This window comes from Musca vetustissima, unplaced genomic scaffold, assembly GCF_032173495.1.
Source record: "Musca vetustissima isolate MV318-11 ecotype Yass unplaced genomic scaffold, APGP_CSIRO_Mvet_v1 utg12772, whole genome shotgun sequence".
Lineage (NCBI taxonomy): Eukaryota > Metazoa > Arthropoda > Insecta > Diptera > Muscidae > Musca > Musca vetustissima.
Window position 1 is genome coordinate 185,521 of NW_026882418.1, and position 12,573 is coordinate 198,093.

A 12,573-nucleotide genomic window follows, 5' to 3' on the forward strand; every position below is an offset into this window, starting at 1 on the left:
ACTACTTGAAAGCATACAACGTGCAAGCAACCCCAGAGTGTTTTGTTTTTGGTTGTGTGCAGCGTCTTCTACTTCCATTCCTTTCGTTTTCTGGTGTCGTGTCTTTTCCGCACAAGCCATGTGCTGTGCCTTTGCCGTTCCGTGTTTTCAATGTTGTTGCCCCTCCTTACATTAGCCAAATGACAAAGCAATTTTCGTTTTCTGGTGTCGTGTCTTTTCCGCACAAGCCATGTGCTGTGCCTTTGCCGTTCCGTGTTTTCAATGTTGTTTCCCCTCCTTACATTAGCCAAATGACAAAGCAATCTTAAATCTCTAAGGATATTTATGTGATATTCTACCGAGAGACGGACCGAGTGAAGCAGGACATTGCGGAGAGCCAGTATAAAATAAATATAAAAAACTTTGTCCTTTTCGGCAAGGACTATTCCCAAATACATTTGCAATGTATTCAAAGTTGTGGCTGTCTTTTTTGTCGTTTTTGTTGACTGTCGTTGGGGGTTTCTATGGATGCTGTGTGAATGTTGTGTTTTAGTTTCTGCTTTTTTCCTTATCAAATATATATTCACATTATAAAATTAAAAAAAGACAAAAATAGTAAAGGGAACAAGAAGAAAATGAAATTAACTGTGGGACAAATTAAATTCAATTATAAAAATTGTGAATAATGATTTGGGTTTAAATAGGGCTGACAAGATGTCACGTATATATTGAATTTTCGAATAAGGTATATTTAGTTGAAGCTGATTATTTCGATGTTTCTAAAATCCTTACTTCCCTCTCTAGAAATAGGAGTCTAGTACAAATGCATTATTTGATTGGACATTTTGAGCTGAAATTTTATTTATGAAAAATGAAAATTTTCTTAGGGTCCAAAGACAAGTTTGTTAACACCAACTGATCATGGCCACTGGTAATATTTAGAAGTCCAAGTGGAAAAAACAACAATAGTTTACTTTAATGCCGCAATAATTATCCGAACAACGGAGAAAAGGATGAGAAACAGCATACCTGTTTTCATGGACATCGGTCATAATTTACAACATTTGTATATAATCTTAAACGGAAAGATAGGGTCGGAAGAAATGACACGAACTAGCTTCGAATTTAAGACCATTGAATGTTCGAAAATGTCGGACATTTTTAGCAAAAGGATAGATTGATATTTTTGGTAGTGAGATTAGACAGTCAATTACTCAATTTACAGTCGATTCGCTTGGAACACGTGTCCAAATTTCCCAAAATACCGAATATTGGGAGGTACCGTTATATGGAGACTACCCCAAAAACGTTGGCCAATATTAAAAATTTGTAGCACCGAGATGTGTTATTCAATGAGAACTCAAAATATTAAATTACAGTCAATTTAGCTTGGAAAATGTGTCTAAAATCCCCAAAATACCGAATATTGTGGGGTACAGTTATATGGGGGCTACCCTGAAACTAGGTCCAACATTATTAATTTTTGGTACGGATATGTGCTATTCAATGAGAATCCAAAATATCAAATTACAGTCAATTAGCTTGGAAAGTGTGTCTAAAATCCCCAAAATACTGAATATGGGTAGGTACCGTTGTATGGGAGCCAACCTGAAAATTGAGTCAATATTAATATTTTTTAGTACGGATATGTGTTTTTGAATGAGAACCCAAAATACCAAATTATAGTCAATTCGGTAGAAAGAACTTGTCCAAAATGCCTTAAAGGCCGAATACTGGGGGCTACCTTTGTATGGCGGCTACGCTGAAACTTGGGTCAATTTTTATCATTTTTGGAACGGATATGTTTTATTCAATTAGAACAAAAATGCCAAATTAGAACCAATTTGGTTCGAAAACGTATCCAAAATACCTAAAATTGGATTGCCGGGAATTGGGATTGCCGTTAAATGGGGCTACACCAAAACGTTGACCGATATATCCCATTTGCAATACAAACAATTAGGAGTACTAGCAATGCCTGCGCAAAATTTTAGAGCTCTATCTTAAATACTCCTATCGTTATCCCAACAGAATATATATATATATATATATATATGACTATTATAACTATTCGAATCTGTGAAAACCTGATTTTATGAATTCAATAGTGTACGGCGCTCGCTCTGGGGTGGAGATCGTCAAAAATCGGCCGTTGTGCAACAGAAGATCTTCATGTGGCATATCGTGAGGTAAAGACATCTTTGAGCATTTCTTCAACCGGCATACACTGGATTTTTAACGAACACTTGGCCGTAAGAAAAGATTCCTCTCGTTATATACCGCACAATTTGACAACGACAATAAACGCTTTGCTTTTTGACAAAAATTGTCATTTGAGTTTAAAGAACAGCTTTGGACGATATCTGAACAGGGTTGCCTGTAGTATTCAAGATATTACGAATCATTTTGCATCATTACAATGTGATCTTTAAATATTTATTTTTTTTTTAATTAGCTAAAACACCCCTTCTAAATTCTGGCGAACTGGAGCAACTTTTGTTGGATCTAACCAAAATATAACGGGTACTAAAATATTTGTACCAGCAGCTTTTTTTTCTCTTAAGGAGGCGATTTTTTTTATATCCCGAAAGTGATAGAAAAATCCAAGAGAGTATTAAATCACCACACTGTATTAAGTTGAAGTACAGCCACAGCTGTCTAGAATACGACATTTCGAATGCTCGGCGTGTTTTCCTTTCCTTAAGCATAACTAATGGCCATCTCTGTTTTTGTCGCTGCCATAATGGCGCAGTTCTTTTTCTTCTTTCTTCTACTTCTCTACACTCGCCATTACCATGGAAATGTAAATTTCAATTTTTGTTACATTTGGCTAAAAGTTTTTGCAAATAAAAATAAAATGTGCAAAAATAAATGAAAAACGAAACAACAACAAAAACTTTACTACTGAATAGTAGAAAAGTTACCCTTTTTCTCTAATGAAAAACAAAAAGAAAAAATGGTTGAACGGTCAGGATGTAGTCCATCGCGGTTGGGGGAGTGAAGTATATTTCTCTAACTTGGACAAATAATAATAGTAAAAAGGAACAAGTAGAGCGGTGAACAACGAACATCAAGGAGCTGGAAACTAAAAAAAAAAAAAACTTTATACCAATGGGTATGTATACGTCGTCCAACCCCATTACATTGAAATAAATGAGTTTGAAAGCAACTAAAAACAGAAGTAAAGCCAACAACCAACCAACCCTTGTGCTTAAGGAAATTGTACAGGATACAAGATGGAGGTAAAAGTAAAGTTGACTAGGGGTTTTTTGTTTTTTCTTAATTTGTATATAAATGTGAGTATATATATTAAAAAAGGGTTTAATGTTTATTTTTATATGTATGTATATAGTACACAAATAGCAAGCATGCTGGCGTTGACTTTCTGGGGTATTTTTCTTTCGAGACCACGTTACTACTCTTGGTGTAGCATCATAAGATATGGTGAGTGCCCTCCTCCCCCCACTCTGTTTTATATATCTCGGTTCTTTACCATGGAAAACTAACATCTTCGTGGTGGCATTTCGCCACCACCCATCAGGGTTACACTACTACTTACCCCATAAGATAAATGCCTTTTGCTGATTAAAATTTTATATGCAGATAAGAATCCGGGGGTTTGGTGGGAGTTGTAGTTTCCAGCAGTAGTCTTCCTGAGAATTTAATAAAGGCCCTGAACTGGAGTGGGTCACCAATGTGTTTTAATGGCGCTCTGATGTGTGCGCTCGCTCATCCTCAATTCTTTATTAGATTTTTACCATTTTACTAGTTCCGTTTTCTTCCATCAGCCATGTGCAAGACAAGCACGAAGAAGGAAGTGAAGGCGAAAAAAGGAAATGTATGGCAAAACACTTTTAAGCTGTCCATTTGTAATTCGAAAAAAATTCTCACTAATTATTCTCTATTCTATCTTTTGCTTTGAAAATGAGAATTGATTGCTGACAGATATTTTTTTTATTTCGCTTGTCTTACTTTGTCTTTGGGCCACGAGAAGTAGTTGCAGCAGCACTCATTAATTCATCAGATAAATCTCAATTTATTTGAAATGATTTATTTACGAGATTTCATCTTTGCATTAATTAAAGACAAATATTGACATTTTGCAGCAAATATGTTTTATTGCAATTTTTTCTTGCGACAAAAAATGTAATATTAATAAGTGACTTGCATGTAATTTTGTAATAGATTTTCTATGTTGCAAATATTGGAGTGTAATTATAAAGTAATCAATAGTTTAGGTTCTGCTGCGAAATGTTGTCTGGTAATATCTTGTCTTCTGAAATTTCCATTGGAATGTTTGACATTTTATACCCTCCACCATAATGAGGAATGTATATAAAATATGTTATTTTGTTTGCAACACCAACAATGTCGATGTAGCCATGTATGTTCCTCTGTTGACATCACAATATAATTAGTCCACATTATCGAGATGTCACTGTTTTCGATGTTCACATTATTTTTGGATCTTTGGGCTCGTTTTATGGGGATTAGCTATAATTTGGAATATTTGATATGTAGAAAATTTCCCTAACAAGTTTTTTCATATTGGTATCTTTTTTAGGGTAGCCTCTACATAACAGTACCTCCCAAATTTCAGCATTCTGAGGAGTTTGTATATTAAATTTGTCATTTTGTTTGCAACACCTCGAATCAGAATAAAATTCTATGTCGATTTATGTCCGTCTGTTGAAATCACAATAGATATGGCAATATTTAAGAAGAGCTCAGACATTGCTAGTACATCTAGAATGTTTTGTATTGCATATGGAATATGTTGGTCACGTGTCGGGGTAGTCTCATAAAACGGTACCCCCCTATATTCATGATTTTTGGGATTTTGGTCACCTTTTCCAACCGAATTGACTGTAGTTCCGTATTTTGGGTTCTCATAGAATAACACATATCCGCATTTAAAATTATTAATATGGACGCAAGCTTTAGGGTAGCTCCCATATAACGGTACTCCCCAGTATTCGGTATTTTGGGGATTTTGGAGACGTTTTCCAGCCGAATTGGCCTTAATTTGGTACTTTGGATTCTCATTGAATAACACATATCCGTACCAAAAATGGTTAATATTGACACAAGTTTCTGGGTAGCCTCCATGTAACGGTACCCCCAGTATTTCGTATTTTGGGAATTTTAAAAACGTTTTCCAATCAACTTGGCTGTTATTTTGTATTTTGGGTTCTCATAGTACTGAACATTTCCCACGCTTAGGAGAAGCCCCAACAATATGATACCCCCCAATGTGGGATTTTTTGACACTTTTTCAATCAAATTGGCTGTAATTTGGTTTTTGGGTTCTCCGCACTAAAAATTATTAATATTGACCCAATTGGGTATTTTGATAATTTTGGACACGTTTTTCAACCGAATTTGGCTAAAATTTGGTATGATAATGACCAATGTTTCAGGGTATCCCCATATACCGGTACCCCCAGTATTCAGTATTTTATGGATTTTAGTCATGTTTTTCAACCGAATTGGCTGTAGTTTTGTATTTTAAGTTCTCTTTGTATAGTACTAAACATTTATAATATTGACCCCATTTAAGGGGGTTAATATATTACACACCAATATAGAGATTTTTGACAAATTTTTCAACCAAATTGTCTGTTATTTAGTATTTTGGTTCTCATACCGGTATCACCACATCTCCGCACTAAAAATTATTGATATTGGCTTTTTTCCACTGTCAAATCTCACTACCAAAAATATAAATATTGATCTCCTTTATAATTTATCCCCATATAACAGTAGCCCCACTATTAGATATTTTGAAAATTTCAACCATCTTTTTCCCATGTATTTTTCGGTATGTTTAAGGTCCTATTATAATATGAGTTTTCTCCTAGGAGCCTCATTAATTTTATATATTTTGATTGACATCCTCATGGTGGAGGGTATAAAAGTTCAGTCCAGCCTAACTTAACATCGAGAAATTTGGCCGAGTAAAAATGGTAAACAGGAATGCCTACTTCTGATTGGCTGTTATGTTGATTTTGAAGTATCGCCATCTAATTGTGGCATATTTACTAGATTTGCGTTCCCGAACTCTTTAAATTATTTTGTACTCTGAGAGCGATTTTGAAATATTTTCCTTTTATTAGCTGGAACAGACCAAATATTGGCATTTCGGGGTAGAGCCCATGGGAGGTGAAAAATTCCTGATAGCCCAAAAGTACAGATTCGCCATACGCAAGTTTTTTAGTTATGATGTGATGAATTTTTTGTTGGTAAGTCTAAAGTTCATGAAGAAAATGCTTTATATCTTTGTTTGCGACTATTACAGGTTACCTTTTAGATAATAAATCTTCAATTAATGCAATGGGGAAAAGTTTAGTAAATCTTGTCTTCCTTTTATCTAAAGTGAGTCCTTTCGTCCTTATTTTCTTAAACCGTAAACTATATACCACAAGACAAGATTTTTGACCTTTCGATATTGTAGCAAGCAGATCAAGTTCGATAATGAGTTGTATTGGCCTAAGTTTAGGCATATCCAACCTATAACGGTACCCCCAAATGTTTGGTATTTTGGAGTTTTTTGGGTTGCCCCCATATAACGGTACTCCCAAAGTATAGGCATTTTCAGTGTTTAGAACGCAATTTTCAACAAAATGTAATTTTATATTTATATTCATATTTAGTAACAATTCTCCTTTCCAAAAAGTATTAATATTCGCCACTTTTGGATGCAGTCCCCATAAATCTCCCTTAACATCTTCTGGTGCCACCACTAACAATTTCCCAACCTTTCATTTAGCCCTTGTAATTAGTAAGGGATAAATTAGATAGAATAATTGCTCGATCCCTATACATGCACTATGAATTAGCCAATTTATTTAATTTATTATAAAGGAGCACATATCCTTCCTTGTAAGAGCATTTAAAAATAGTAAATTTCTTGTGTAATGATCTACAAAATGAATAATTTGTAATATTGCGTTATTTTATACTATTTTATATAAACAGTTTTGTTTTCTCCGGAATTTAATCCGAGGACCCCTATGTCAAATTAAAAAAAAAAAACAAAAAATGCGATAACAATCAGTTAAGCTTGCCAGTACAGCCATCAATAGGCGGCTTTACAAATTACAGCATTCTAAAGCAAGATAACAACCGGACATTTACTATTCAATTCCAGACAATGATTTTGTGCAATTCAAGCTAGCAACAATAACAACAACAGGATCGCACAACAACGACAAAAAAACAAACATGGTGAATCACAAACACAAAGGAAAATACAATAAGCAGCCCATAAAGACGTAACCATAAGTAGCGCCATAAATAACACGTTATAATAGGCCCACAAGTATTATATACTTAAAAACAAACGCAAACCCCGAAACAAACAAACAAAAAGCAACAACAACAACAGAAAAAAACAAACCCATTAATATAAACAAAACGTCAGAAACACACACACCCATAGTAGAACTTACATACATTTATACACTCATTATGTACACTATATAGTACAGTATGGTATGCATAATTTTATTTTAGCATATGTGTGAATGTGTGTTTCAGCTGTTTACATCTATCCAAAGGATGTAAATATATGTAGATGTGTATGTACGTGCTGTTGCGTGTTTTTTTACAAAACATAGAGTGTGAGTTTATGTAATGTACAAAAAGTCTATGTATATAGAAACAAAAAAGTAAATGATGTGAAATCCACATCAACGACAAAACATATAATATACGAATGCATGCACATTCACACACATATATTTATATATGCGTGGACATTAACATATCTGTATTTTTGTATTAAACAAAATAACAAATATCTTGACAAACACACACACACATGTGGATGACAACAACAGCACAAACAATGATTGTGGCAACACAGCAGCATCATATGAATGAATGTCCTGGGTATAGACATTTACAGACACTCAAACACACACATTTTAAATGCACAAAGAATATTGTATGTGTGTGTGTGTGAAAGTATTCAATGGAATTTAAAGAGAATCAGGGAAAAAAGGTAATTTGCGTGTACACGCAATACACATGTGTACCGAATATGACCATCACCACATTATTCCAATAGGCCAACAGATGGATAAATACAGTAGCGGACAATTTTGCAAAAAGTGTCTGTCGGCGTTGCCGCTTTATATATGGTATGAGTTTTAATAAAAAAACGTTTCGGATTTAATGTTGATTAAATCGGTTAATCAAGCAGATTGGCCTTTGTGAGAAAATTACCAGAAGTAGTGGACCAATGGGTACCATCTTTGAACTTTATCTGGGTTTGGTAATGATAATAAGATGTAAATAGTTTTGTTTAAATCAAACATTCCATTCGCCTAATACGGTATTTGTAAATATCAAAAATTCCGACCGTTTGTACCAGAAGGAGTGAACCAAAATAGGCGATTACCATGAAGTAATCCATTTATGAACGCTTCTTCCATAAGATAAAAAGAATCGTTTCTGAAGAAGATTAAATGAATAGAAGAAATATCAAATAGGTGTATATATGTATATAGGTAGATGGTCAAAGAGTATTCTCTAAGTAGAAATTTGTCGCAAAAATTTTAACGTACCGATCTTTTCTACTTGAATTTATAGAACTATGTTTTAGTGTCGCCTCCTATACAGGCAAATTCACATTTACGGTATTTTAAAGGTTATAGAAGAATTTGGACGCCGAAGGGGCTGTAAAGTGGCATTCTGTACTCTTGGACATACATTTCAGACAATTTTCAATATAGGTCCATATTTTTATATAATCCTCTTTTCAATGACTTTCTTCATTTCAGTTATTTACGTAGTATTTTCCGACGAAATTGAATCTCCTCTTAGTTAAAAACTTTTTCGCAGATAAATGTCCATGTTTTAACATAACAACAACTTTAATGTCCGGCCACATTTGCTGGGGCTAAGTGGCAATATGTCGATATATGAGGTTACAAGACCTGTGGGCAGAATTTTTTTCAGTATGTATTAGTATGTTGACAGTCCTGTCCTACTTATCCGAACAAATTGTCTACATTTTGGAATTTTGCTTATAGAGATGATAAAAAACCTCTGGCTTAACAATTTAAAAAATTATGACCCCCATATATGGGTCTCGACCGGAACGATTTTAGGTATTTTTAATGTACACTTCATGGTGGTAGCTGGATTTTCTGAGTTGTTTATCGAGAGAAGGACTAAAATAATTGAAGCTATTTATTTATTATAGGAAATTTTTTAAAAAGGTGAATAAGGTAGTTCATCCTGCATAAGGTGGAATATATATTAAATTTGTCATTCCATTTGTAACTCCTCGAAATATTTATCGGAGGTCCCACAGAGTATATATATTCTTGATCAGAATAAAATTCTATGTCGGTTTACGAATGTCCGTCTGTCTATCCGTCGGTTGAAATCGCGATACAGATCGACATTTTTAAGATAGAGCTCTGAAATTGGGGACAGACATTGCTATTACTCCTAGGATTATCGGTCTACGTTTTGGCGTAGCCTCCATACAACGTGTTCAAATACCCCAAATGATCAAATTTGGGGTGTTTGAACCCGACAACCAAGTCGGTATGTTCAAGGTCCTATCATAACAAGAGTCTTCTCCCACGAGCCCCCATTATGTTAGATATTTTAATTGTTACCCTCATATTTCTGCCGGGCCGAACTTGGCATCGTTTTTAGTTGTTTTTCTATCGCTCTAACTATAATTCTTCTATAGTTGTTCTTCTAAAAGTAGAAGATCTGTAGAGGCCTTCTTAAAATATTCAAAAAGTGTTGAAAGGTGTTGACATCTATAAGGGTCTTTCATCTTCGGAAGGCTTTTTAGGATGTATAAAGAATTACGGTATCTATATAGTCTTCTATTAAAAAAATCCAGGATGTATAACTTTTATGGTGGTCTGTGACAGTCTCCTTATTTATAGAGGACTTTCGTAAGATGTCTATACGATTACAACCTTCTTTTTCTGACATCCACTTATCTCTATGGAATTTATCCACACTTTTAAACCTCACTGTGAAAATACAGCCTATATAACTAGCGGCATTTCAAAAAGCCGAGGCTCCATGTGTGAATTTAAAACAAAAAATCGACTGAATCGTCCTGACGCTGCTGCTTCACTCGATGATGATGATAGTAATGAAGTAGTAAGCAATAAAAAAGGTCTAAACGTACACACAACGTTGTGTTTTTTTGCACACGCACACAAGCAAATATTGGTCAGACGGTGACAGACACGCACATGTCTACACACGCACTCACACACCGATAAAAAATACAAATTAAAATGAAAAATTATGTAAAAATAAATGAAATTTTGAAACAAAAAACTGCAGGCGGAATACGCACAAATGGACACCGGTGTGAGAAAGTGGGAAAAATTGCTTGTTTGTTTGTGTGCGCTTGATGTCGTTGTTGTGTTTCTTTTTCTATATATCGACGATAACAGCGACGATGATGATGACAATGACAGTGATGCTGAGTGTGGAGTTGATGGGAGCACTGGAAGGAAGCTCAACTGATGTAAGTACAAGTACATCGGAACCGGAGGATTTAATTTATAATAAATGAACAAAAGTGTGTATGTCTGCAGTCGACATTATCTACGTTAAGAATATATGAAAAATCCTTTTTTGGATTGGGTCTCAAAGTGGTAAGAGTTGGGTACTATACATCTGTGTGCGTGTGAGTATGGGTTATCCTGCCGGCATATACTCATTAACAAACTTCCGCTTTGGCTTGTGATGGCGGCAGGGCTTTATTGTTTCTAGTACATCACCAAGGCGAAAGAAAATTAATACCAAGAGAGCGAAGGGGGGCTGTGGCCATATTGCTTGTGGATTCTACAAAACAAAATGACAGTTTTTTTTTGACTTGTTTAACAAAAACAAAACACAACCAACACAGCTCAGCTCAACCAAGCATGGCCCTGCTCAGCTGAGCTCATTTATTAAACATTATTTACGTTTGGAGTTTTAAGTTACAGCAGTAGCAAAACACAAACAAATTGCACCCAGCCCCATTTGGTTAGCGGGGGAAAGTTGAACAACAATGTAAAATTTTCCTCAGGCTATAGCCTCGTCACTTCACATCACACTTTGTGCACAATGAACAATATCCAAATATGAACCCTCCTCCGGCTAGTAAGCCAATTTTGTAACGGCTTTAGACAGCTGTAATTTATTTAAATTTTGTTATTATATTTTCTCCACACCCCCACAACAATGTTGTGTATTGTGTGTATGTTTTGGTGAAAATTAATTTCATTTTCAAAATTATCTCGACTTGTAGTATACCATATGAGGTGCCTCCAGTGACCATTTTTTTGGCACAAAGAACGACCATTTCTTTGTTCTCCATTTTGTGTAGGAGTAAGGATGATATTTCTTGCCATATTTGTTCTCTCTTTTTTGTGGGAAAATATCTGCTGTCATGGTCATCATTAATCAAGTCCAATGTTATTGAAACAATAACATAAGGATCACAGGCAAACGACACCAAACACTTGCATCCTTGCAAACGTCGTATCGCATTGTAAGCCTGATAAATTGTGTGTCTCAACATGTGAAATATGTTTTAAAAAAAATATATTTTGAAATAATACGAAAATAAATTATTTCATTTAAATTGTTTTGTGTTATTTTTTTAAATTTACATTACATAATGGAAGGGGTGGCGTATGAATAATGTAATTTACGATTTCTAGGTAACATTAATCATACGTATATGTGGTAATGTATTTTTTATGAGGCATATATTAAACGTTGTTTAGAATTATTCCAAATTATATCTCGGAATGATCTACATATCGAAATAGGGAAAACAAATCTTCGGTAATATGTATTTATAAAACATTTACTTCTAGAATCCATACTTTAAGAAATTGAATGTGATGTATAGGCGATCTACAACAGGAAATATGTCCAAAAATATATCTTGACTTTCTAGAAACCCCCTATAGATATTAAAATTTCCAAAGGGCATTTTTAAGTCTTCAAATAAGAAACTGGTATTGGTCTTTGTATATTGCAGATTTTCCATAGATTTTTTTCTCGTTCTTACAAAATTGCTCAGTAAATAATATTTTTGAAGGACCATTAACATGAAATTGGATGATCTAAAACATGTGACCTTTATCTAAATGTGAACAGACTTGGATCAATCTGTTTAAGGATTGCCATTAGTTTGTTACAATAGAACGAAATTATGTAAATCGATTTAACGCACATATCTATGGGACACCCGTTGAATATTTGGAACCAAATTAACACGAAGTCGGTCGGAAATATATATGGGCTAAGTCTGTACTTCTACAAAACGCAATTAAGTCATTTTATGTTCAATCTGACGCACATAAGGAGTTTGGTGCACCATTTATTTAAAATCGGGCGAAAATGTATACAAGATCTATATCTAAATATGAACCATTTTCAACAAGACTTGTCACAGGTTAGATTAATTTCTGTAAGTTTGGTTCTAATCGGCCATGTTTTGGGCCCATGTTGCATCATTTACTTAAAATCGGACGAAAATACATATGGGAGCTAAATCTAAATCTGAACCGATTCCAACCAAAACTTAACAACGGGATGTTGTAGTCA